The 26,073-nt window shown below is 50.3% G+C and overlaps 1 protein-coding gene across 1 annotated transcript in view; it reads left to right on the top strand.

Annotated features, from left to right (window-relative positions):
• The window catches only part of Znf423 (zinc finger protein 423), a 283,320-nt gene that overhangs the window by 36,925 nt on the left and 220,322 nt on the right, over positions 1-26,073 (top strand). Inside the window, exon 2 of the mRNA XM_029480964.1 lies at positions 2,693-2,752. The gene's annotated coding sequence lies outside the window, so the exon portion shown is untranslated. The remainder of the gene's footprint in view (positions 1-2,692; positions 2,753-26,073) is intronic.

The raw sequence follows: 26,073 nt of genomic DNA, 5'->3' as shown, positions 1-26,073 counted from the left end.
GAAATGGAGCTAGTTTGTGGGATCAAAAGAGAAACCTGTGAGACAAAACTACCCTGGTGCCCGTTGCCACCAGAGATGACTGATGGAATAGGGAGGAGGAGGAGGAGAGGTTGTGATCTTCTAGAAGGTAACAGCAGATCTTACCTATGCAAACAGGGCTGGAGAGTCTCTGGAGCTCCTCCGAAGGGGCTTCCTACAGGCGACTGGCCTGGGGCTACATCATGTGCCCTGCCTGTGAATTCAGCTCCTCCTAGGCCTCTCTGCTCCTGTAGACTCCGATACTGGATGCTGGGCATGGCCAGAGGTCTTGGTTTTAGTGATGTTAGATCTCATAAATGTGTTACTGGGGAGGTCTCTAGAAAGCATCACTTCCGGATGATGGGTAGTCCCCATGGTATGCTGCTAAGCTCTGACATTTCACTGATTGGCCATCCCTGACATGCTTAGCTCACATGGGTTCTTTGTGCCTTTGCAATACAATTCTAGTTTAAGGATATGGGGGCTCATATCCTGGGGTCCTTGTCCACCCTCCCCCCGAGAACAGTCCCCCCAATTCCCCAGTCAGCACCTGGTATAATTTCTTTTCTGTGCCTGCTGTCCTTGTTGGTCACGTTGGGAACGCAAACTGAAGTGCAGAGACTGGCCAGGTAGGAAGCTGTCTTCTTTCTCACAGCTTTGGACAGTACTGAGCCTTAAGTAGGATGGGGCAGGTGGAGCCTATCTCCTTCTCATCAAGAGTGTATAAAGGCATATGCTCATACCTTCAAAAGGCAGGATGTGGGCCAGGGCTAGCAATGGGGCGGCAGGGGTGGGGGGTGGATGCGGGGGAGTGATGTTTAGTGCCAGCAGCTATGAGAAAGCACATTCATGTTCTAGGCACAAGGGCAGCGGGTGTCTGGGCCCCTCACTGAGAGAGAGGGCTGTGGTCAGGGCTACTGTACAAACCTCAGGAAGCAAGCACCGTGCCTGCTAACTCTGACCTTCCTCGCAGCAGTGTTGACCATTCTCTTCCTCCTACCCCTGTAGTCCCGGGTCTCCAGGACAGAGTAGTTCTAGGTCCCTTGCCCCCACGAGGTAGGATTTGGGAGATGTGCTCACGTTTGCTTTCTTTTATGGCTGATGCTGGCTTTTCTGGTATGACCATCCTCCAGGTCAGGGGCTTGGGAACTCAACAGCCTTGAGTAGACTTGAGGACAGGACTAGTGAGGACCACAGCCAGCCTGCTCCCTCTTTTCACTGGGTGACTTCTCAGCATATTGTCTCCCTTGCATTTGAGCTGGCTAGGATTCTAGTTGTGCTCTTGGTGCCATGGTTTATAGAGGGCCTCTTTAGTCGTGGACTACCTTGAGTTGGGGCCTAACATTGGCACAGGCTCTTGTTAACTCTGAGACTTTAGGTGCTCCCCAGCCGCGGAGCACTGAGAACAGTGAACACCCAGCTTTTCCAATTATCAAGGAAAGAGAGGTGGGTGGCTCAGGTCCCTTCAGCTTGCATGTGTGCAGAGCTGCAGAGCCTGTTAAATCTGAAAAACATGTGTGCACATTTTTGACTTAAACAAAGTTCCATTTACAAAGTCCATAACCCTGCTTTAATATTATTATGTGCTGGGACTGGTTCCAGGGTGAGAGTGCTATTATGCTGTATAGTGTTTCTCCCCTGCTTCCCACCAGCCTGGTCTCAAGTGCTGGGGTCTGGGGTAGGGGAGACTCCATCCCCGTCAAGCCTCATTCTGTGGGGTCCAGGCTCAAGTGGGGGAAGGCGAATTCCCTTGCCATGTTGCCAGCCAATGAACTGCAATGATTCCATCTGCGAGGCTGCGGAGAGTGAGTCTTTGTGTGTCCAGAGGTCTGTCTGTAAGGGTATAACTCCAAGTGCAGAGCTTTCCCAACCTCTCAGGGCCACTATATCTGCTCTTTCCCATTACCAAGGTAGCCTGGCATCTCAGTGGTAGGCAATGTGGGCTTTGATAGGAGAAAATGCCTGCAAGATTAGGGACTGTTCTGAGTTCTGCCTCATTTCTGTGGGTGGCAGTTATTTTGCTCGTGAGTGGAAACTATGTACTAATGGTTGTAGCACTGAATAGAAAAAGCTTCTGATGTCTGTATGGAGGCAGTGCTGGGATTGATTAGTGATGTCTGCCAGGTTGCAGGGCTGTGGAAACATAGTGGAGACAGTACTTACCCGCCGTTCATGTTTGATTAGTTTTATTATTTATAATCTGTGTGTGTGTGTGTGTGTACACATGTGTATGTGTAGGAAAAAGAGTGACATTGGGTGTTGGTCCTTGCCATTTATCTTGTTTGAGACAGAATCTCTTGTTTGCCATTGTGTACATCAGGCTACCAGACCTATGATCTGCTGGAAATTTCCCCTGTCTTCGCCTCCACTCTCATAAAAGCACTTGGATTAGAGATGCATGCTATGGTGTCCAGCTTTGTGTGGGTTCTAGGGACTCGAACTCAGGTCCTCATGCTTGCATGACAGTACTTGACCCACTGATCATGCTCCTGTGCCTTATTCTGATCACCATTTCATCTCTGTGAGACCAACAAATTTGTAGGTTTTGTGCCCCCCCCCCCCGTGGGTAGCATATAAATATTCCCACAGGGCTCCCATCTTCTCTGACCTGTGTCTTACCCCATGTCCCATGTGTGCAGCTTCCAAACTCACAGCCCTCTTTCTTCTCTTCCAGTTGAAGAGGGGGAGGCCTCGGACTTCTCGCTGGCCTGGGATTCCTCTGTGGCGGCAGCAGGTAAGTGCCAAGGGGCTGGTGGAACATTGCTGGGGGTTTTGAGGGAGCAGCCCAGGGAGTCAGAAAGCCACTCGGCTGGTTATGAAAATGCTATTCTTTCTTCATGTTGCATTCCTGTGTCTAGTCCAGACTTCCCCAATGCAACACGATTATATATCTATTCCATATGGCCAGTAAAACTCATTCCATATGGAGACAAGCATACCCTGCTCCTCCCAGGGGCCAAGGTTCCATCCTCTGGGTAAGTTAGATGGATGGTGAGTCTTCCCCCAATGCCAGGCTTGGCGTCTACAACTCTGACTGCCACCAACAGCCTTGCCAAACACATTGACTAGAAGCTGCTTCAATAGAGTGGAGCTCCAACAGAACCCAGCATTCCTGTCTTGCCCCTGGGATGGACGGTCAGACCTGGCTCTGCCTTCGGAGGGAGGTTATGGGAGAGCAAGGTCAGATGTGTGAGGTGTGTGAAGCACTGTAGGGTGCTGGGTGACATGGCCATCAGGGGCACTTGGGTTTTCTACCTCAGCACTTTGTCCTCTCAGCTAGCTGAGCAAAGTGGCCGATGGCTGAGATATTTTGAACTTGTAACCCTCTCTGTGGACCTCAGGTCTGGAGACTGAACCTGGCTTTGGTAGCTTGGAGCTCTGGAGTAGCTCTTGCTTTCAGCCAGCGCCTCCCTAAGTTGGGTCTTAGTTCTTTGTCTGGGAGGTGACAGGTTTCTTTTCCTTGTCCCTCTCAGCCAACTTGTGCCAGGTGTATGTGTCCCTGAATTCTGAACAGTCGCCTTCAGATTCATGGGGAGCCCAAAGCCTGCTCAGTCTTGCCAGATGAGTCCTATCAGGTAGTTGTTACACCCACTCCTCTCTTTATGTTGTGGAAACTGAGGCAAGAGGGCGTAACGTTGGGCACACGTGTCAGTTCTGTACACATTTGACATCTATGATTGAACATCTAATTTGTGACTTTGTAGCCATACATGGCTTAGGACACAGCTCACTTAACTGAAGAAACTGAGTTCACAAAAAAGTTTTGAGTGATAGCATATATTACTTAGACTCTGCGAAAGCCTTTAAATTCATAGTTATGAGTGTGTGTGTGTGTGTGTGTGTGTGTGTGCATGGTGTATGTGTGTGTGTGTATATGTAGCGCAGGGGCCATATTGTATGTGTGGCGGTCAGAGGACAGCTTTGTGGAATTGGTTCTTCTCTTTAGAGAGCGGTTCTCAACCTTCCTAACGCTGCGACCCTTTAATGCAGTTTCTCATGCTGGGGTGATCCCTGACCATCAAATTATTTTTGTTGCTACTTTATAACTGTAATTTTGCTAGCGTTATGAATCGTAATGCAAATATCCATGTTTTCCGACGGTCTCTGGCGACCCCTGGGGAAGGGTGCTCAACCCCCAGAGCGTGGCGACCCACAGAGTGAGAACTGCTGCTTTATGCCTTTGTGTAGGTTCTGGAGGTCGAAAGCAGATCTGAGGCCTGTGTGGCAAGCACGTTTTCCCGCCGAGCCATCTCATTGGTGCCCCAGCAAAAAAATCTCAAAGATGGTTTTTAAATAATGAAACTGTGAAGGATGTAACAGACTGAATAGGAGAATTGGAGATTGGCCCTTGATTCCCCAGTCCCCTGCTTCTGGCCTGGTGTCTTCCCAGAAGCTCTGAGTATTGTTTGGAGTCATGGATGACTTGGGTGTGGGATCTGTTTACAGACTCGTGAATGGTCTGTTACCCTGGCGCTTGGGGACAGAGGCTCCCTCCATGGGGGAGACTTATTGGAAGCCTGAGCAATGGAGATGCTGCAGTCCTAGGAAAGTGGAGGCAAGGCCATGGGTCAGTTCTGGGCAGGTGGGATGGGCTGTCCTGTCTGCCTTTGTGCTGGAGAGGTGTATCCCCGATGGCTGCTCAAGTACAGTAAGACTGGTCCGGACATGGTTGAGCATGTTTATAATCCTAGCACTTGGTAAGCAGAAGCAAGTGGATCTCTGTGTTCAAGGCCAACATTGGCTACATGATGAGTTCCAGGACAGCCAGGGCTATGTAGAGAGACCCATATATATATATATGTGTATGTATATATATGTATATATGTATATGTATATGATGTTCAGTTCTCATGTGTGGGTGGTGAACTCAGGGGCTGTGCCAGCTTCTAAGAGAGACCTGCTGTAGCCAAGCCTCTGATGGAAGAAGGCTGTCTTCACTTCCATGATGGAAACAGTGGTGGGGTATGAGGGAAGTGGTAAGATGTTGGTTGTGATGTAGAGAAGTTCTCAGGTCCCCAGACTGAGGGCAGTGAGGCAACCCCTGGTATGCAGGAGGCAGGCCTGATATTCACTGTGCTCTGGGCGGCCACCTACATTTCTGCAATTCCACAGTGTGCTGGCCACTCTCCGTCCTCCCTGTGCTGTGCTCCCAGGAGTGGCGGGAGTGTCAGATTTTCCAGCTTCCACTGGAGAGCTGAGCATACACCTTGCGCACTTGTGATTCACTTCTGACCCCACTGGGCCCATGACAACCATGCTCTGTGGTTCTAGGGAACTTTAGGCCACCTGTTTGTCCATGTGGACAGGGAGTGGACAAGCAAGAGCTGGTATGGACGACTTTGCTGCCTTCTCGTGCGCTGGGATGATTTTGCATAGAGCATATTTATTAGTCATGTAACTTAGTGTGTCAGTTACAGGGGACACTTTACCCTTTGGTAAAGTGACACTCTGTCCAGTGGCAGTACTGTCATTTTTCTGTCAGATGGTTACAGGCGTGTCTGAGGAGGACAGGGCTGGGCTCAAATGACGCCACGTTGTCCAGTCATTTTCATTAAACTGAGAAGATGCCACTTGCCCATACCAGCAAATGGAGACGGCTATCATTGAGGAGTATGTGGAACAGGCCTCCCAGCTACCCTTAACAAGCTATGGAGACCTGCTACTCTTGTTTGCCAGATGGGGTGGGGGTTGGGTTCTGGCGATACCCTTAAAGCTGCTAAATAGTGCGGTGGCCAGAGTGCTGTGGAGCAGAGACTTGACCGCTGACTGGCATTTCTATAGCCAGAGCAGGCAACCTACCTTTTGCCTATCTAGCAGGAAGGCTGAGAACCAAAGGCACTTGAAAGTGGCACCCTGGCCTCTCCTGCCTCCCACTAAATGGGCCCTGTAGCTATCCCAGGGACAGCTGGCTTGTTCCCTCTGTCCTTGGTCTTGCCTGGCAGGGAAGGAATGGAAAGAGATAGGGTGTTCTCCAACCTGATGAGGGGTTACCTTTTTTCTGCCTTCAGATTGGCAAGCACAGGGCTGGTACTAGGCAGAGCCCTGACAGAGTCCTCTGTTCAGAGGAGAGGTGGCAGCTCAGCAATATAGGGTTTTCAATGAATAGTTTCTTATGTGATTATGATCCTGTGATCCTGGTGGGGAGAGAGAGAGAGAGAGAGAGAGAGAGAGAGAGAGAGAGAATGTATGTGTGTGCACACACTTGTGCATGTGGTTGATATCTGGTGTTTTTATCAACTGCTCTCCACCTTATATATTGAAGCGGAGCCTCTCCCTGGAGCTCAGCTTTGATTAGTCTGAGTATACAGCTTGCTCTGAAGATTTTGTCTCCCCCTTGAGTGCTGGGATTGCAGGACTCTTGCCAGGCCCATCTGGCTTTACCTGGGTTGTGGGGATCCAAATTTGGGTCCTAATGCTTGTGGGGGCTCTTTACTGGATAAGGCATCTCTCCAGGCCGAGACTGAGTTTTTTCATACCCAGGAAACTGAGGAGGTAAAGTGGTAGTAGAGGTGTAGTGTGTGTGTGTGTGTGTGTGTGTGTGTGTGTGTGTGTGTGGTGTGTGTGTTGTTGTTGTTGTATGTGATGTATGCTTGTGTGGTGTGTGTATGATATGTGTATGTGGCAAGTGTAAGTGTGTAGGGTATGGGCATATGTGTGGGGATATGTGTATGTGATATATGTAGAATATGTATGTACTTGGGCTTTGTTTATGTAATGTGTATGTACTGAGTGTGACATATAGTGTATGTGGGGGCTTAGTGTGAGATCTGTACATAGTTTCGACATGAGGGTGTGGGCCTGTGCTTGTGGTGTGTGTGTGTATGTAGACTGTGTATGAACTGTTTGTAGTGTATGTGAGAGAGACTTTGTTATGTAGAGGCTGTGTGGAGGAGCTATATGTATATGTTTTGTGTGTGTGTGTCTGTGGTTGTAGCTGTTTATGATGTGGGGGCTCTAATGTCTGTGTGAGCTATGTGTATACTGTGTGTGGATATGGATTTTGTGAGCTATGTGTATATTGTGTGTATGGGCTGTGTGTATCTGGTGTGTATGGATTATGTTTTTTTTTGTTTGTTTGTTTGTTTTGTTTTAGTTTTTTTTTGTTTTTTGTTTTTTGGTTTTTTTTTTGTTTTGTTTTGTTTTGTTTTGTTTTTTTCTTGAGACAGGGTTTCTTTGTATAACCCTGGTTGTCCTGGAACTCACTCTGTAGACCAGGCTGGCCTCGAATTCAGAAATCCTCCTACCTCTGCCTCCCAAGGGCTGGGATTAAAGGCATGTGCCACTACCGCCTGGCTTGGATTAGGTATTACACACACACATGACGTGTTTAGGTTGTGTCTTGTGTGGGGCTATGTATATATGGTGTGTGTGAGCTATATGTGTATTGTGTGTGTGGTATGTATGGGCTAAGTGTGTACTGTGTGAGTGATGTGTAGAGACTATGTGTGTCTTGTGTATGGACTCTGTGTGTGTGTGTGTGTGTGTGTGTGGGTGTGTGTGTGTAAGAGATGTTTTAATCTGGAGAAGTTCTGAACCTGTTTTAAACCTCCGTTGCCTCTGAGCACCTATGATGCTATGGATTCTTTTCTCTAACCCAAGGCATTCTGTATGTGATTGTGGGGATTGGGGGGGCATTAAGGCCTCAGCTTGAGGTATGAACTCCTTAGGAAGGCAGATGATCTTTGTTAATGGGCGAGGCTTCTGGGAGCCACAGCCAGAGCTCCCCCTCCCAGAGCACCCCCAGTCCTTGAGGTGTCTCTCCGAAGATTCTGGAAGGAAAAAAGAAGGCTTCTGGTTGTGGCCCCACTTCTCCCTAGACTCTTAGATGACTTCCCCAGAGACCCTCTACTCCTCCAGACTCCTAGGTGACACACCCAGATCTCCTCCTCTTCCCAGACTCCTGGTAGCTCAACAATTGAACTCATGGGTGACACGATACAGGCCTTCCTGAAGGCAGCTGTCACCCAGCTGCTGACTGCTGGGGAGTACCGGGCCTGGAATTATCCAGTCACCCGAGATCTACATGTAGAGCGAACACAAGAGAGTTCAGTTTCAGATAAAACTGGTAGATGTTGAAAAAATAGCAAGTCAGTTTTAAAAGCAGCTTTGAGATCAATTCAGTCACTTCAAGAGGCCTTTTGTGGCTCTGTCACATTCAGAGATGTGTGGGACTGTTGTCATGTTGGGTAAGATACACCCCCTAAAGGAGCCTTGTACCTCTATAGCTAGTTTTCCTTCTCTTCCACCCGCCGTGTTCTGGGCAGTGGCACTGCCTTCCGTGCTTCTAGATTTGCCTGCTCTGGGCATTGCCCGTAGCTGCTGGTTCCTGGAGAGTGTTTGCTGAGTGGATCCACGGCGCAGATTGTTTTGCTCTCATTCCTTAGGACAGCATTGAATCCCAGTCTAGATAGATCGAGATCCTTTTATTTATTGTCCCTCTGTGGATGTGCTCTTGCGGGTGCTCACCTCACTGGCTGCTGTGCCCAGTGCTGCCGGGAATGATCTTGTGCACGCTCCTCTTTGAACCCCCAGGTTCAGCCCCGGGGTGCAGTGGTCAGGTCCTACAGTAGTGTGGAACTGAACTTTGTGAGGTGCCTGGACTGTTCTGCAAAGCAGCTGTGCCCCTTTTACATTCCTGGTGGCGGGGTGAGAGGGCTCCCCCCTCTCCATGGCCTTTACAGCTCTCCTAATAGGGGAGAAGGAATGCATTTTATTTTGAACAACTTGTATTGTGAAAATTGTTGTTCTAGTTGATCCTTGTATCAGCCGCTCTGGGGCCTGGTCACAGGTAAGAAGGATGTGTGTCTCTGTGTGTGTCTGTGTATGTCTGTGTGTTTGTGTGTGTCTCTGTGTGTGTCTGTGTGTCTCTCTGTGTGTGTCTGTGTGTCTCTCTGTGTGTGTGTGTCTGTATGTGTCTCTGTGTCTGTGTGTGTCTATGTTTGTGTGTGTGTGTCTATGTTTGTGTGTGTGTCTCTCTATGTGTGTGTGTTTGCGTGTGTCTCTGTGTGTGTCTCTCTGTGTGTGTCTGTATGTGTGTGTGTGTCTCTGTGTGTGTGTCTCTGTGTCTGAGTGTGTCTCTGTGTGTCTCTGTGTGCTGACAATGGCTTTACCAAGGGGGCATTTCACTGGCTTGCATTCAGGGCTCCGGCCTTGAACCTGTCTTTCTGTCTGTGTCTTCCCTTCCTCCTGTCTCAGTATGGATACAATCCCATTTCCCCCTCCAGGGTCCCTCTTTCTTCTGACACTTTGGAAAGTTCTGGTAAGGATGTATGTGGTTCTGTGTGAGACTGAGAAGACAGTCAAGCCTGTGCCTCTTCATTGCTAGAGATTGGTGCCCACTTTCCTGTCACTTGTCTAGCCTTGGTGTCACAGACAGTGCCCTCTCCTAGCTTGATTCAGGGACCATGAGACTTTCTTCCAATGTGGCTACTATGGGCCGAGGCATGGGGATGTAGGGGGAAGGGAGACTGGAGGGCTGACTGGGTTGGAGTTGGGTATGACATGGTGGACCTGTTGATTAATATTGCTTACCTACCAGGGCAGACTAGTAGATTTATTTCTGGCTTAGTGACACACATTGTGGTTTGTAACAGTCACCATAAAAAGTCATTGTATGGGCCCAGACATAGATGCTGCTCTGTGATCAGTTAGACACCTTCTTGCCATGCGATTGGCCTCTTTGTCCTTGCTACTAGAATCCATTACTGTGATGGTAGATGCCTCTTGGAGTCAGATCTCTCTCATCAGCTGTGTGTATATGGACTTTTTTTAAAAAAGAAAGAGGCACAGAGACACTTCTGATTGCTTCCAGGTCACACAGCCAAAACCAGCAGAGCAGGGATTTGAATCACAGGCAGCTCAAGCATGAACTTCACAGCTCGCCCATAGATGGCAGGTCTGCCTGTGGGACTGCTCTTTCCTTGCAGAAAGGCCAGTGACAGGTTGGCACTGGTGCAGGGCACCGAGGTTGAGGGAAGAGAACTGCTAGAGCTCTCTAGCCATTGCTGCTGCCTGGAAAATGCCTGCCTGAAGACCTTTATTCCTGCAAAAGTTGAGACACTGTGACCAGGCTTTTTTATCACCACTAAGTGTGGGGTGTGTTGGTGGTGGCAGCAGTGGCGGTGGTAGTGCTGCTGCTGCTGGTGGTGGTGGTGGTGGCAGCGGTGCTAGGTTGCAGGGAATGTGGTGGCAGGGACCTGCTTGGCTGCCAGGTTAGCACAGGGAGCTAGCTGGGTATCAATTCTGGGCTTTTGGGGAAGACACGTAAAACTCGTTTCCCTTTCTTGGTTCTGGTTAGGGGTAGATTGTGGTCAGCCCCCACTTCCTGTAACTTAGGCTAAGTCCAGGGGAGTATCCAGAAGAGTGGACTTCCTGGTGTGGGGAGTGCAAGCCACCACCCTGGTCCTGTTTGGTCAGAATGTATACGGACTATTTGTTATTCCAGGGGCTTCCCAGAGACGGTGCTGCACCCCTGGGCTCCCCCCTACCCCCAGCATTTCCACTCTTGCTGCCAACATGTCAGACCTTTGCAAGTTCCTTTATATCCTGGACTTTTGACCTAGATGCAGGCAGGGTGCATGTTATAGTGACTGACTCCATTGCCGGCCCCGGTAAACAGAACCTCAAGGCCTCCTAGAACCTTGGCTCTGTGGTTGAGGCAGGGCATAGGTGCTGGGCGTTGGGTGGTTCCCAGCGCTTGCAGGTGTGCCCTTGTAGCTGATGTGCCCTCCACCCCCCCCCCCAAAGCAAGGCAGTCAAGGCTGACTCCCCCTTGCTCCCTGCTTTCCAATATGGTCCCTCGCCTTGAGTGTCTTACTCTTGAGTTCTTCCCTGTCCCTCTGGCACTAGCTGGGAGTCTCCTTGCTATGTCCCATGGTGGAAGCTGCACCAGGGCCCTGTGACCCCAGGCTGCACTTGAGGCTGTTGTCCACCTTTTGTGCTCTATCCGCCCCCCCCCCCCCCCCCCCCCCCCCGTCTTCTTGATGAGGACCAGGGGATATTTTTAAGGAACAGGAAAGTCTCAGTAAAGAGATGTAGAATTTCCTAGCATTTTTAAAGACTTATGAAATGCGTTTTTATACAGGGCCAGCTGGGGAGTTTCTCATTAGCTCGGCTGGGGAGTCTGTGGGGAGTTGAGCTAAGTGGAGCCAGGCAGGCTGGGTAGGAAGACATGGTGGCCCAGAGCTCACCAGGGGAGCATGGCGGGCATGCGTCAGCTGGTTGGCTGGAAGGCCCCCTGGCTGAGCTGGCCTGAGCTGGGCCTTTGTTAGACCTGCTTCTCAACAGCACGGGGGACCTCAGAAGCCTTCAGGTGATGACTGGAGCTGAGAGGGGGCCACTCTGTTACCATGGTGAGCAGTCCACTAGGTAGGGCATCTGCCATGTGTGCACACAGGCACAGACACGTGTGTGTTTGCCTGCCTCAAGTGTGTGTGTGCGTATGTGTGTGTGTGTGTGTGTGTGTGTGTATCCAGTTTCCTGCTGCCCTGGCTCAGAGCCCTGATAGATCCTGGTGCCTTTGTGCCCCATTCTAAGCCTGGGCAGACATGGGGCAGCTCTCCTTCATCAGAGGATGTGGTCCTTCTCAGCTTCTTGGCTCCCTTTTCCTCAGGCTCCCATCAGTCTTGGCTTCTGTTGGACTATACGTGTCAGTGCTTCCTCTTCGGTGCGTCTGTGTGCACATTAGTGTGCAGAGCCTAGGTATCTCTGTGCATGCATGTGCTGGTAGCCAGGCAGGCTGGAGCTTGGGCACAGGGAGGGCACCTGAGAGCTGTATTTCTCTAATGCACTGCCTCCTCTCTGGTGTTTCACCTCCATGACATGGACTTGCTTGGCTTGGTTCCACTCTCTCCAGTTAGATGCAGCCATTCTCCGGCTGTTTGGTACGTGGTCCCAGGCTAGTCGTGCTCAGCCAGTGTTCTGCTGCTGCTCCTTGGACTCAGGTCTGTCTGTCTTGGCAAGGCCAGCATGCAGTACTTCCCCACTTGGTGATGTCAGGGGACATCGGAGGATGTGTGTTGGGGGATGGGGTTATGATTCTGCTTTCCTTAAGCTCAGGTGACTCTCACTAACAGAAAGGCATCACCTTATGCCTTTACCCCTTCCTGTAGGCCTGTGCACCCTGCAGGGGGACAGGAGTCTGTGGTTCTTCAGTGACTTTCAGTCTGGTCATTAAATAGGACCAGCCCTCTAGGGGTGAGTGGGGGATGGATAGCATTGATGCATTTATGGGTTGTTTCCTAGCCTGCGCATCCTGGATGCCATCAATGTCTGAACCTGAACATGTGAGAAACATGGTGTCCTTGTCAAAATGCTGTCCGCAGCTTGTCAGGTCCAGACATGCATGAGATGCTGTAGCTGTGACATCGGCATGGAGATGCCACAGGCCCACCCTGGCTCTTATTCTCCAGCCTCTTCTCCTACTGGGACGACCTCCATTGTGCTGCTCTTGTTTATCTTTGAAGCAGCCTAAGCCACACCTTCTCCAGTAAGCTTCTCGGGATGACCCTGCTATGGTTTCTTGGCCTTTCTCAGTGCCCTTGGAGTCAGTCTCCTGCTTCCGGCCCTTACCGGCTCTGCTGGTAAGAGCTCTCCACTGTACTCTGGTCACTCCCAGGTTACTGCTCCCATTCTCTGCCCTCAGCCCCCAGCCTAGGCACAGCAACTGGCAGGAATCTAACATGTGTTTGCTGAGGTCCAGAACAGCACCCTCCCTGTTCAGTATTTGCCCTGGGTACTTTGTGCCCCCATTTTTTTGTCCTCTTTGAGAAGAACAGTGTCTAGGTTTGGAATCTAGCTACTTATTGGATGTGTGACTTTTTTTTTTTTTTTTTTTTGGTTTTTTTTCGAGACAGGGTTTCTCTGTATAGCCCTGGCTGTCCTGGAACTCACTTTGTAGACCAGGCTGGCCTCGAACTCAGAAATCCGCCTGCCTCTGCCTCCCAAGTGCTGGGATTAAAGGCGTGCGCCACCACGCCCGGCTGGATGTGTGACTTTTAAGTTAGTTACTCTGTCTCTCTGAGGCCCTTTCATTTTCCCATCTAATGTGGGAATGGCAGCAAGGTCTCAGGAGGGACTCCATGTGCAGGTCCCCAGGGGCTGCTGTCCTCTGTACCTTTCTCTTGCTGTGGACCATACAAGAAGCAATTGTTGAACCTTAGCTCTGAGCTTGGGGCTGGGGTAGCAGAGAGGCTCAGATCACTCCTTCCCCTCATGACAACAGGGTTCCCCCCAATTACAGCAATAAACCCCACCCCCAAGTCTCACCCTTGTTCCCAGGCAAGCCTCAGAACCACCGTTGCTCAGCCTGCTTGGGATTATGGCTTTTTCTTAGGAGGAACATGGGATGCCTCTGGATGAGACCAGAGTCTGCTCTCAAAGGCAGAACCCTGAGCCAATGGTGTAGTTAGACTGTTTGAGTGGGTGGGACTGGATACATGCACTGACTGTGGAGGCACAGCCAGTGCTTGGCAGGAAATGGCCAAGGTCAACCCAGTCTGGCCGATCCTGGCTTGCAAGGCGGGCATTCTGTGGGCCAGCCTTTGGGTCTTTGTGGCCATGGTCAGAGATGCATCCGATCTAGGCTGCAGGCAGCTTGCTGGGCTCTGGCTGCTGCCCCCTCACTGCATGGGCGTGTACATGATATGCCTGCACACCCTGAAGCTGACTATCCAGTTCTGTCTTGCTCAGAGAGAGGTCATTCTATCCAAACTGCATATTCTCTTTTTGATTGCTTTTTAGAAAGCAATTTTTTGAGAACTCCATATATTATCACTGCATCTACATAACTTATCCCTCCCCCACCCCTCTGCTTTTTGTTGGCTTTAACTACTGGCTTTACCTGGCAATGGTTAACACAGCAAACAGATACTATATCTGGTAAACCTGATACATTTTATAGTTGCTGTTTTCAGGGCCCCAGTGCCTTGCATACTCCCCGGGCTCACAGAGGCTGGGACAATGAATGTAATGCCCATTGCAGACTCATTAGTAACTGCCATCTAGGGAGCAAGCACTCAGTGCCAGGCAGGGGCTGGGTACCTACAGCATGGTCTCTGACCCTACAGATGGCCACTGTGGCCCAGAGCGGTAGAGAGCCGTGTGCTGCCTCACAGCTGGTGGGCTTCTGCCTGAACTAAGTCCAGGGCCCACCTTCTGGAGCTGCTGGCTCACAGTCCGGGGGCTCAGTGTTCTTCCTTTGGTTTTAGGTGCACTAGGATGGGCTGACAGTCTTGATGAAGCCACTGTCAAGGCAGTTTGCAGGTGAGAAGCTGCCAGGGACTATGTGTGAATCAGAGACTGCTGTTGGGTGTAAGCCTGGCGTGCACGCACACCACAACTGTTCTGCATACATCTATGATGCACAGGCATACATATTTTCACATGTACACACTCCTCAGTGTGCACATTCACATTCATAGGCCTTTACGAGGACACACACACACACACACACACACACGTTCAACTGTCTTTGTACACCCACAAGGATACCTGTAAATGTGTATGACAACTGGGTCAAAGTATTGTATGTGCATGTGGCAGCTGCTGCCTGCTTTTTAGGTGGTCCCATAGCCACCTTTGCAGGGTCGGGTCAGTATCGGTGTGTTTGGAGTGTACAGTGTCTCCTTTCTTGGCTCTCCATTTTCTTTCTTCAGTTTCTTCATTGTTGCCTCCAGGGCCTAGATGTTTCCTTCCAGACACTCACCCGTGCTGCTGGAGCCAGCGCTGGCCTGGCCAAGGCAGAATCTAGACTCCCATACCCATCCGGCTGTCTGATCTTGGCCCATCTTGGCTCGTGTGTACACACACCTTCAACTTTGACATGGCTGAGTTTTCAGCCTACACCTGCCACTTTAAGAGCCTGGGGACCTGGAAGTCTTGTCTGAAGGGTTAGGGCTGGGGCTGGGGCTGGGGCTGGGGCTGGGGCTGGGGCTGGGGCTGGGGCTGGGGCTGGGCAGCTGCAGAGGGGAGGTTTTGTCAGCTCCCTGGCTTCTTGGACTCTGGGAAGTGCTGGGGAAACTGAAACAAAGGCTGACAATGGCCTCCTTCCCTCCCTGGGCAGCCTAGGCTGGCCGGCCCTGGGCAGCCTCTGGGGGCCTCTGTTATTTCCTGTGCTGGCTGCAGGGCTCCTGGCCAGCATGAAATAGGCAGGAAGCAGGGGCTGGGCATCTTCCCCACCCCCTAGGCTGGCTCTTGTAGGTCAGAGCCATCCCCACAGTGAGTGGGAGGTCAACACCAGCTTCTTGTTCAATTCTCTGGGCTTTTATGGCCCCAGCCTATTCTTCTCAAGGTTGTTGATTTTTTTAGTTGTTGTGGTGGGGTGTGTGTGTGTGTGTGTGTGTAATGAGCTCCTGTCTTGCTGCTGATTCCCTGCAATAGACCCCCACATGCTTCTGTCCGCTGTGTGAGCACATGCTGTCAGTGAGAGCCTGCATCGTCTCTCCACCTGGCCTAGCTTTTGCTGTGGGCAGAATGCTGGCTGTGCCCGGGGGAGGCCAGATCAGGCCAGGCCAGGCCAGGAGAATTTCCATATTGTTAGTTTACGTCAGGTAAAGGAGTTTAGATTTGACATCAAGGGTCTAGGCTGTGGTTATGGTTAATGCAAGGGTGAGGGCTCTTGAGTCATGAAGATGCAAAGGCACGGGATTCCAAGTCTACAGGCCTTTGTTTCCATCACCAACTTTGCACTAGCATGCTGAGGACATGTCTGGGCTGCATGAGGGGTCTGAGTACAGTGGGGTCCCTGCCCTCAGGATTTTGTTCCCAGAGACCAATAAGGAGGGAACTGGCGTGGGCATGGTACCACCTGGGAGCTGCTCTAAGAGAATGGGCCTCACTCAGTCATGGGCTCTATGGGCTCTTCCAAGGGACAGTTCCTGACCTTTAATTGGGATCAGAGAACCAAGACCTGTGACTTTACTATGAGGAGCCGGCAACAGGAGATGGTATGTATTCAGCTCAGGGCCTGGCGCTCTGTGTTGATTTGTGACAGGAATGCCCTAGGCCTTACTGGACAGCCCAAGTCATTGAGGAAAAAGCTAATTTGGTTGGCAACTTACAATAAGGGTTAGGTCAGTGTACAGTGATGAGCTTCCTGGCAGCCTAGGCCAAAGGGGAAATAGAGTGAAGGAAGGGTGGCTGTCTACTCACGGTAGCCACCAGCTTCCTCCGTGGCTATCAGCACAGTCACAATTCGGCACGAGTTACATGAACATTTTTCCTTGTTTTATTTTATTTTATTTTATTTTATTTTATTTTATTTTATTTTATTTTATTTTTTGTAAATGGCTACTCTGGGAAGACACTCATGGACCAGTGCATCCTGTAACCCAAAGTTCCATGCAACCCATGTGGGGAGCTGGCAGACACCCTGCTTTGGAGGTTAGGCAGATGCCTGGATAGCTGTCCATAGTGGGTCATAATGCACTTCAGGAACTTCTTCAGAGCTGACCCTGTGAAGCCATCCCTGGCTGTGACTCTGTGAGCCTTGAGGAGGCCTCCTTGCTCTTTTGACCTGTGATAACTACAGCCCTAGCCTTGTTTTGAATCCAACTCCTGAAGTTTTGGGACAGTGGGTGGAGCTGTTGACCTGGAAAGCCTCGCCCACCCCACCCTTTGGGAGGCACCTCACTCACCTGCCCACCCAAAGCCTTGTTGCTTTGCTTGCTTGCTGCAGACAGGCTGAGAACTTGCCTCTTGCCACACCTGCCTGTCCTGCTCCCTCTTACCAGGCTGTTGTATTTACTACTGTGTGTGGCTTGACTGCAGCTTCCAGGAGGGACACATCTGGGCAATGGAGGTGTAAAAGAGAATCCATGTCCCCCTACACCTATCTCTGATGCCTGCTCAACTGTCTACTGATAGAAGGATCTGGGCCTGGGCCCTTGAGGCCATGCTGACCACTTCTGGCTAGCTGGTGCCCTGTAGATTTTCCATTGTGAGCCTTCCTGGGGCAATTGTGGAGCATCTCCTATCCATTTAAGAGGAAGAAAACTCCCAAGTGTAGAGGAAAGGAAAGAGGTGTGGCCAACCTAGGGAACTTGTCATCAGACTGCCTTCTTTAGAGGGGCTCTACCCCTCAGGGATGGCCATGGTGACCCCAGCAGACGCTTTGATAGCCATGCCCCGTGGCTCTGCCCTTACCTCCCAGCTTGCATGTATCCTATGGGCATTTCCAGAATAAGCTACAGAGGCCAGGGCTGGCCTAGGAGAAAATGGAGCTCAGCCGTGTACCTCCAAGGTCCGTGCACTTGCTACCTTTCCTCCTGCAGTAGAGCCACAGAACCCCACAGAAGCACTCTGGCCATAGGAAGGTTGGATTGCTTTCTGCAGAAGTGTGATGCTCAGAGACACCAGGGGTCTGGGGAGCTGCTGCATAGCGAGTTGCAGACAACGGCATTACTGCACAAGCAATAGCTCTTTATTTTGCTGAGGGCGGCATGGGTGTATGCCCAGGTCGTTATCACACAGTTAATGTGGGCAGTGCAAGCAACTTCAGAACAACTATGGATGCACCTGTAAATGCTGGGGCTCTGCCACCCTTCAGGTCAGGGTCTGGGTGGCACCCAGGTTTTAAGTTGTACATGAGCCCTCCCTCATCCTGTCCTTAGGAGTCTGTGGATGGCCACACGCTAGCTGCCCTTTCTCCCTGGTCTCTGTAGGCTTCATATCCTCTCCCTCAGAGGCCAGTTTCTTCTTCCTCCTCCCCAGAAGGAGTTTTGCCTTTGTTCATGCATGGACAATTTCTCAGGACATGTATCAGCAGGCAGTTCTGCTTAATGTCTACCTCTTCAGCTGATGTTGTATGAGCTTCACGTTACTAATACAGGTTATCTCCTGTCTGTAGGCTGTAGGCCTGGATCACTACTGGCACAGCCCTCACATGGTTATTTACTCTGGCAGGCACCGGTGTTATTGAACACCCACTGCATGTTGTCCCTGTTCCAGTGGTGACCAGGATAGACACAGCTCTTCTATGGAGAGTGGAGATTGTGCTGGGAATATGACTGTGCGAAAGGACATATGGCATGTGTCACTGAAGTGCCCAGTGATGGTCACACATGGTAGATAGATGGGATAGTCAGAGGCTTCTGCCTGAGAAAAGGGAGTAATAGGGCCAGGTAGAAGGCAGGTGAACCTGAAGGGTCTTCACTGACGCTGGAGCAGAGTCCAAGGTGCCAGGCTGTAGAAGAGAGACAGGGCTCTTCTGGGCGTGGTTAGGTGCTTGGAGGGCAGTGAGCAGACCCTAGAACTGGGGCTTTGTCAGAACACCCCTCAGGCTGTGCATGAGCAGGAGGTAGGGGATGCCACTCACTCCCTTCTGGGTGAGGCTCAGGGAGTTGCAGTCAAGCCCAGACAGAAGTGGTCAGGTTCTCTGGAGAGTGATCTCACAGGATGCCAGAATGAAGACTATGAGCCAAGGCTAGAGTGTAGGCCCTCCAAGGCCTGGTAGCTGCATAGCTGATTCTGGAGGAGGCTTATTTATTGAGCTGTGGGGCACTCCGAGGCCACTGATCAAGACTTAGGTTGAAGTGCCACTGATACGAGGCTCTCGGCTCCCAGTAGATACTGAGGGACTTTGGGGATGAGAGAATATGAGCTGTTGCATCTGTGGGGATCAGGTTACATACATGCAGTGGGCACCTGGCATTGGGTGGGCCATACCACCTGGACTGGCAGTGAGAATTGAGTGTGATATTGGATGTGGTTTCTGGAGGTGGGTAGAGGTAGCCATGTACCCAAACTGGCTTATAAGTCATAGGGCAGGCTCTGGGCTTTCTGCTGCCTGAGGCTGCTGTGCCAGCTCTATCTTGATCTGTTAGGTGCAGTTACAGAATTCACCATAGTCTAAAGTGTGCTGGAGTGGGCAGAGCCGGGCTAGGAAGGACATCATTTCTTTGAAGCAAAGCCTCTCAGAGCCAAGAGAACTAGGGCCAATGGGGACAGCTGGGGCTCCGGGTTAATGAAGTGAACTCCTGTCTGCAGTAGCCATCCGGGTTTGCATCGAGCCGGCTAGAGAGCTGGCTTCCACTGGTCCTGCTTGTGGCTCCCGCCTGGAGCAGAGCAGGTGTCTGGGAACGGAGTTCTGCCGGTGGCGTCCAGCTGTGGCGAGCCCGGGTGCTGGACTCACTGCCTGCGGAAGTGGGCCAGCCACACCTCTGAACGGGATTAGAGGGATGGGTAACGGATTAAAGATCAAAATGTTAATTAAGAACTGGCCTTCTCTAATAAGATGCCTTCAAGGGCACAGGCCCTAAGAGAAGGGGATTCTCATTTTTCTCATTTTGGCAACATGGTTTCCGTTGTGATGAAATTGGTTCACAGAAGGGGTGGGGGGCCCTGAGCTTCGCTTTAAAGACATTGCCATCCAAGTTAATTAGCAGGAGAAAATGAGGGGCTGGTTGTCAGGTGGGCAGTAGGTGGTGGCCCGGCAGGAAGACTTCAGAGAATGTGCCTCTGTCTCAGTCATCCTAGAGGTGTGCTCCTGGTTCCTGACTGGGGTTGGGGGTGGGGCTGGTGAGTTCTGACTCTAGGACCAAAGACTGGGGATTTGCTGTGTGATTTTTGGCTATCCCTTTTCATCTCTGATCCCCAAGTTTTTTGTTTTGTTTTTTTTCTTCTCATCATTTGTAAATCAGAAAGAAACCTCTTCTGGGCTGGTTAGATCACATGAATTTTTAGAGCCAATTTCCTGAAGATTTCACCCATCCCAATTGAGTAAGTTGGATTTTGGCTTAGGGGTAAGGATGCTAGGACCTTGGCCCATATTACATTTTACTGTCTGAGGTGTCAGCTATGGCTCCCAGGTTGCTTCTGTGTCTCTGGAGGGCACCACACTTGAACCCTGGTTGAACCTGGGTCTTGCCTTCTTCTGAGGGTCTTAGTCTGATTACTTGGCTTCTCCAAGCCTCAGTTTCTTTACCTGTAGTCTGAGGTCCTCAGGCTATAGATCTGCCCTGAAGGCTAAAGGACACAGATTATAAAGAGCCAGTCTCTAAATGCATGCTGGCGGCAGGTGGGGCTGGATGGAGGCTGAGGTCTGTTGTTTCCCCCACAGTTTAGCCTGGGGCTTAGAGCAACTTGAACTTCTTCGACCTCCCAGGATGCAAACCCTTGTTTTCACCAGGAGAAAGTGTATGATATCAGTGCTCTGGTCTTGCGGTACAGGCCTGCCTGACATTGCAGTGCAGAGGAGGCTGATGTAAGAGGGTCGAACGTTTGAGGCCACTGGGGCTACAGACAGAATTCAAACCAACCGGGCCACCCAGCAACATCCTTCCAAAACACCAAACCCAAACCAAACAACATCCAAACCAAAAACACAGACAAAACTAAATATGCCACAGAAGATGTCCAAAGGAGGAGACTGTCATGGCCTGTGCTGTGGGCACCAGGCTGATCTGGGGCATGTGTGTTTTCTCACCATTGCAGAGCTTGCTTTCTCTGGAGCCATACTGGCCAGGCAAGAGCAAAGAGTTGCCAGGCGGTGGTGGCATACACATTTAATCCCAGCACTTGGGAGGCAGGTGGATCTCTGTGATTTCAAGGCCAGCCTGATCGACAGAGCTAGATCTTGGATAGCCAGGGGTACACAGAGAAACCGTGTCTCAAAAAGTCAAAAACAAACAAATTAACAGAAACAAAACAAAAACAAACTATAGAAAGGAAGAAGGCTCTTTGGACTGGGATGACGGTTCAGCTGTGAAGTGCTTGCTGTGTGAGCTGCAGGACCCAATTTGCCCCCCCTCCCCAAGCACCCATGACCCCCCAGCACCCACATAAAAGAATGGGTGTGCTGCTACGTGCTTGCAACCCCAGTGCTGGGGAGCCAGAGATGACTGCATCCCTGGGGCTCGCTGCCTGCATCCCTGGGGCTCGCTGTCGGCTGGTCTATTCTGTGAGTCCTAGGTACTAGTGAGACACTGATTAAATAAACCAAGGTGGAGAGGGATAGTTGTCGTCGTCCTAGCCTCTACATACAAGTGCATATTTGTGTACACTAATACACGCATGAACCTGTCCTCCAAAAACTAGAAGTAAAAAAGAAAACAGCAGGCTCTGACTTGCATTTTCTTTTTGGTTGGCGGTGTGGTGTCTTCCTTGCTTGCTGGACTCTGGACACACTGAGACTCTGAGACCCCATTTCTTCATCATTTATACTATAGAGCAACTCTTGCCCTTTTGAGAGATGTCTGCTTCAAATTACATTTTGTTTGGAATAATGTAATTTCTGCTTTCATTTTCTTGCATACTCTGGCTAGGCTTCTCAGCATCCCCCCCCTCCCCATTTATAGTTTTTTGTTTTGTTTTGTTTTTTAAGAGAAATTGTGACACTGCTTTTGGAGGCATTAAAGTGTATTGCTGGTCATTTTGCCCCTTCCATCCCCAGAATTTCTGAAATCCATTCCCCTGACACCAGTCTCCCTCTCTGCTTCCAGCATGGACGCTGCCCCTGTCCTTCCAAGGTACCAATAGGTGTTCTGGGTCTGCGTACCTGACTGTTCCCCTTCTTCCCTGTCCTCAAGGCTCTTCCACATTGCAGGCTGTGTTAGGGTTTCTTTCCCTTTCAGTGCTGATTGGTCCTGTGTCATGGGCTGTGTCCCTCCATCTGTCTGGGTGGTTCTCCTCTCTCACCTCATCTTCCAGGAGCATTATGCTCTAGACAGTCTGTGCACACGATCACAGTGCACCTATAGCCCATGGCCTGGAGAGGGGAGCAGAGGCAGGCGCTGCGTGTATCCTTGCACACCATGGTCGCGGTGGTGCTGATACTGATAGCTCAGTTGGTTAGGCACAGCCCTGTCTTCTCAGGCTGTCAGGTTGCCTTGCCATGAACCCATGATAAGAGATAGAGCCTAGGGTGTTCTGGAAGTTCCATGGGGTTCAGGGAGTGCCATGACCTCAGGCCAGGAACCAGGGAGTTGTTAACATTGTAAACATTGTTACAAAGTATCTAAGTCAATCGATACTGTAGTTGAGTGAGCGAAGCCACAGGTGGGAGCTTTTCAGTCGCCATGTGTGAGCAAGAGTGTCTTGGAGGATACATGGGACTGTGCCAGGAATGGAACGTCCTAGAGCTGATTCCTGTGTACACCTAGGTGAAAATCTGTCACCGGCTTAGGGTCTATGAGTTAAACTCGGTGAACAGGGAGCAGGGCGATCCTCAGGAAGCAAGCGTTGCTGCTGCAGGGATGTGGTGGGCAGGAATGCCTGCTTCCATCCATTGACCCTGATTTGGTAAAATGATCTATTGTCAGACCAAGTCTGGTGCTAGTGGCTCAGTTGGTTCTTAGGCTGGGGTTGAAATTAGGAAACAGAAGGTTGCACACAGGTTGTTTTCAAGGGGGCGAGGCAATGTCCTTGGGTCCTCGATCACCTCTAGTTACATTTGGAAAGCAAAGCGGGGGCTTCTGGGGCCTGGTAAGTTGCTTCTGACCAGCGGCCTTCTGTCTCCTGACTCCTCTTCCTCTACATGGCCTGAGTTCCACGAGCCTCAGCTCTCTCACCTTGATTTAGAGACAGCCGTTCAAGCAGTCACAGGCTCCTCTCAAAGGTCACAGAGTGTCTTGCAGCTTCATAGGGCCTGACATGTCTGTTGTGACCTGGGTGGATCTTTGTTTGCAGGACTCTTTGAATTGAGACTTTAGCCTGCCTCCTGTCCTGGCTGAGTGGATTTGAACACAGACTGGATCATTCATTCCCTTATTAAGCCTTACCAGAAGGGTGTTCATACATGTGCATGTATGTGTGTGTGTGTGCCCATGTGAAGATGAATATTCTTTGGCGTTAGCCAGTTAGCCAGGAAGAGACAGGGAGGTGGGATGTTGGGTGCCCGTGTCTTCTTATGCATGCCGTTGAAGGTGACTCTCATTGCTCCCACTTTCTGTCTTTGGAAACACTTTCAGGCTGCTCCAAATACAGTGAGCGTTTCTGGACTTTGAGCATCTGAACTCCAAAAGAGCTCAGTGGTAGAAGCAGGGAGGCTCAGTCTAGGATATGTGCCCAAGGGTAACCCATTAAAATAGCCTTTGCTTATAATCCCAGTATCTGGGAGGGAGACGCAAGATTGCCAGTTCAAGGCCAGACTGAGTGAAATAGATCCTGTCCTCAGCAGGACAGACCAGCCATTGCCATAGAAGGGACACCCCTGACCTAGCACTTCATGGGCCACAGATGTCGCTGAACCTTCCGTTTGGTCACAGCATCTGGCTGGTGAGCTGACCCTGGGCTTTTCTTGCTATCACTTTCCAACCAGTTACCATACCTACCTTGTCTTGCATTACCTTCAAGTGAAAGCTCGCCTTTTAAAACTAACAAACTTCTATTGCAAAGTGAAGCAGACAAAGAAATTCCACAGAATGGTTTATTAGTAGTTTAGAAGACAGATGCCCCTGAAACCACCTCTCAGATCTAGAAATCAAACTTTGTCATCTGCCCCCAAAATCCTAGTGCAGTTGTAGCCTCTCCTCTCCCAGAGGTAGCCACTGGTGATAGTCCTACATCCCACCCCGCCATCCGTGGGTGTGGTTCATGGCATCTCTTCTTTAAGCAGTATGAGGGAAGGACAGTTTGACAAAGGGTGATGTATTACATTTTTTTTCACCTTGTGACCCTATGCCTTACAAAGAGCACTTAAGGAAGGGTTTACCTTGTCCCCTCTTTGAGGGTTTACCTTGTCCCCTGTTTGAGGAGACAGTCCATTATGGCAGTGAAGCCATGTTGGCAGGGGACATGAGGAAGCTGATCCCACTGTGTGCATAGCATAGTCAGAAAGCAGAGAGATGAGAGTGATGGCTTCTGTTTTCATTCAGGCTGGGACCCTACCCATGGAACATGCTACTCACCTGCAGCATGGCTCTCTCCACTTCAGTTAGATCTCTTTGGCAATGCCCTACAGACACTCCCAAAGCTGGCTCTCCTGGGAATCCAAAGTTAGTCCAATTGACAGTGAAGATAAGCTGTATAGATGGTTCTTACAGACACTGTTAGGACACTCTGAGGCTCCAGATACTCCTGGTGGCAAGGCACCTGCACAGGTCATTTCCTGCCACTGGTAGGGGATGATAGATCAGCGCAGGACCACCACATACATAGCTCACTCATTTGGCAAGTAGCTGAAGAAACCTAGAGATGCCCAGGGAAGAGCGACCACAGCGCTGAACAGGTGATCACAGCCCCAGTGGAGCAACTGTGTAGAAGGAAGGAGCTCTGAGGGAGAAGATCATCTGTGGGGAGGAGACCCTTTTTTATTGTCCTGTCTTTGACTAGCTGCCTTCCTTTATGTGGTAGAGGAATTCCGTCTCTTTATGCTTACCTCCACACCTGCTATTGTCTTTGATAAGGCACCTCTATGGTAAATGGACCAGGGTTGACTGTTGGGCTGCCCACATTGGGCACAAACATCATCTTCCAGCTTCCTTGGTGGAACCAGATGGCAGGGGGCCAGGAGTAGGGGGCAGCTCTTTTCCCTGCAGAGTTGATGATGCTCTACCTAAGGTGGGCACTTGAAAGCAGCTGGTAATATGTCTGGCTGGGTTTGATTTCCCAAGAGCCCTAAAGGCTTCAAGAGATGTGTTAATGTTAGGTAGTTATGGACAGGTGGGTTGCACATGAGAGGGCTAAAGTTAACCTTGAACTGTTGGGTCATGAATGGCACAGTGCTGAACTCTGGCTTGAGCTGATGGTTTCCCTTTCGTGTCCTTCATATCTTTTCCGTGGGTGCTTGACAAAGTCATCACTTTGGCGGCAGCAAGGGCCTGCCTGGTTTCCTCATTCACTTGCCCTTGGAGGAAGGTGATAGCGATCCAATGAACTCATGCTTTTCTATGGGAAATTTGTACAACAGGAGGTCAAATAAACCAAATAATGAAGTTGAGCCTAGCCTAACACTGAAATGCAACAGGAATGTGAGTGGAAGCCCTTGGCTGTGTTTATTAATGAGCACCTGTTGAAAGCCTGACTTTTGTCTTTGCATTGGAGCAGATAGAGGTGTTGGATTCAGTCCTAATGTTAGTTACAATCTAGTGGGGGAAAACCATCAAATCAAGCAATTTATAAGCAAGGCCAAACACCTATATATAAACACTTGTCTTAGTTGTTGAATCACCTGCGTTATAATCCTCATGTGCCGGCGCTGGAGCCCATAGGCAAGCTGTGGTTAGAAGGACCTCTGTCTCTAACTTAGGTTTTTAAAAGCTCTCTTGCTTTAAGGACAGCACTTAGACAATTATGCAAGCCCATCTCCCTAGCTGCTTCTTACTGTCTTACATCCCTTTCTTATGAACTTGGTAGCAGTTCATATGGATACATCCTTGTACCCCAGCCCCCTTGCCTAGCGTGCCCTGAGAGGTGGTGGCTGTACCACTCACACCCTCCTCTGCCAGCTTTGTAAAGCTTTCCTGTCCATGGTAGCAATAGGCTTGGTCATGTGGTCTCTGGCCCCTTTGACTTGAAGTTTCACAGCTGGGCGTGGTGGGGCACGCCTTTAATCCCAGCATTTGGGAGGCAGAGGCAGGCGAATTTCTGAGTTCAAGGCCAGCCTGGTCTACAGAGTGAGTTCCAGGACAGCCAGGACTACACAGAGAAACCCTGTCTCCAAAAAACCAAAAAAACAAACAAACAAAAAAAACCCAAACAAACAAACAAACACACAAAAAACAGAGAGAGAGAGAGAGAGAGAGAGAGAGAGAGAGAGAGAGAGTTCACTGGGATGGGGAGAGGCTTTTTGAGCCAGAAGATGCCTGAGTCTGGTTGCTCCTTGCCTGAGCTGCTTGCAGGGGAAGTGGGTTTATTCTTTGTCAGGAAGTGTCCTGCAAGGTGTAAGCCCTCTATTATCTTGTTGCCTTGCCTCCAATGCCTCTAATGTGGGTGTTTCGTCACAGTCAAGCACTTCCGGAAGCCACCAAGCATCTTGATATTCATTTGTAAATTTAATGAAAGGACACTCTCCTTCACAAACCTGGGTCCTTGAGTTTGTCTGGTGCCTTCAGAGAGGCTAAGATCTGTGGGAATATGGTTATCTCTCGATACAGTCCACCTCCAAGATTTTTTTTTTTT

This window comes from Mus caroli, chromosome 8 (genome assembly GCF_900094665.2).
Source record: "Mus caroli chromosome 8, CAROLI_EIJ_v1.1, whole genome shotgun sequence".
NCBI classification, from domain to species: Eukaryota; Metazoa; Chordata; class Mammalia; order Rodentia; family Muridae; genus Mus; species Mus caroli.
The sequence above is the reverse complement of the archived record's forward strand: the minus strand, read 5'-3'. Positions and strand labels throughout refer to the sequence as shown.